This window comes from Furipterus horrens, unplaced genomic scaffold (assembly GCF_987537825.1).
Source record: "Furipterus horrens unplaced genomic scaffold, mFurHor1.1.pri manual_scaffold_7, whole genome shotgun sequence".
Lineage (NCBI taxonomy): Eukaryota > Metazoa > Chordata > Mammalia > Chiroptera > Furipteridae > Furipterus > Furipterus horrens.
Genome location: NW_028327177.1, coordinates 33,453,054 through 33,454,187, shown reverse-complemented (window position 1 = coordinate 33,454,187; position 1,134 = coordinate 33,453,054). Strand labels below are relative to the sequence as shown.

At 34.4% G+C, this 1,134-nt stretch overlaps 1 non-coding gene across 1 annotated transcript; it reads left to right on the top strand.

Moving 5' to 3' along the window:
• The first annotated feature begins 691 nt into the window (after window positions 1-691).
• On the top strand, window positions 692-798 carry LOC150004249 (U6 spliceosomal RNA). Its single transcript, XR_016512595.1, has one exon. It is a non-coding gene; the product is annotated as a U6 spliceosomal RNA (small nuclear RNA).
• Window positions 799-1,134: the final 336 nt, after the last annotated feature.

Sequence of the window (1,134 nt, the reverse complement as noted above, 5' to 3'; positions counted from 1 at the left end):
ATTTCCTGGTTATAAAGTTAATCTAAACTCAGATTTAAACATATATGCCACAAGTGGTAGTGTTCAATTATGCAAAAATTATAAACCACGCTCAAATACCGTTCAAGGAAGCCCATAGTAATGGCCACCAGTTCCAAATTAAGGAAACTGCGTAAGAATCACCTGTGATGTGTCCTTTAAAATTACAGGTTCTGGATTTACTAGCTTTGGAGTTTTAAAATCTTCATTTTTAAAAATTCCCAAGATGATTCTTTTATATCCTAACATTTTAGAACAGAACTTGAATGAAAAGAGTTCTTAGAAATAAAACCCAGGGAAAGCATGGTCAATAATAAGTTTATCATTCTAGAATTATCACCAGTTGTCATTGTGCAGATGTTGCTATCGGCCTCCAGTATTTACTCTCCCTTTCTCCCTTTTAGCAATAGTTTCCCAGAATTTTAAACCAATAAACAATATATCTCCTAAAAGGCATTCAATATTCAGAAAACTCAGGCAAACTAGCTTTAAAATGTTTCAGTTCCTAAGGTCTTTTTTTTTTTTTTCTGAGTACATTTACATTACATAAAGATACAGATTTCACTGCTATTCTGTGCTATAAGATGTTCAATTTGAAGAGCCTGAAGATTAAGTCAGAGGAACACTCCAACATAAAAGCTTGTGGAAGAGGTGGCATCAAAAATATGATTGGGTGCTCGCTTCAGCAGCACATATACAAAAATTGGAACAATACAGAGAAGATTAGCATGGCCCCTGCTCAAGGATGACATGCAAATTTGTGAAGCATTCCATATTTTTAATAAACTCAAGATGGATCAAAGATTTAAATGTAAGCCATGACACCATAAAAGTCTTAGAGGAAAACATAGGCAGGAAAATTTCAGGTATCCTACGTAACAATATTTTCACTGATACATCTCCTAAGGCAAGGGAAATAAAGGAAAAAATAAACAAATGGGGCTATATCAAACTAAAGAGTTTCTGCTCAGCAAAAGAAAACATCAGCAAGATGAAAAGGAAACCAACCATATGGGAAAACATTTGCCAATGATACCTCAGACAAGGGATTGAGCTCCAAAATATATAAAGAACTTACACATCTCAACACCAAGAAGACAGACGGCCCAATTAAAA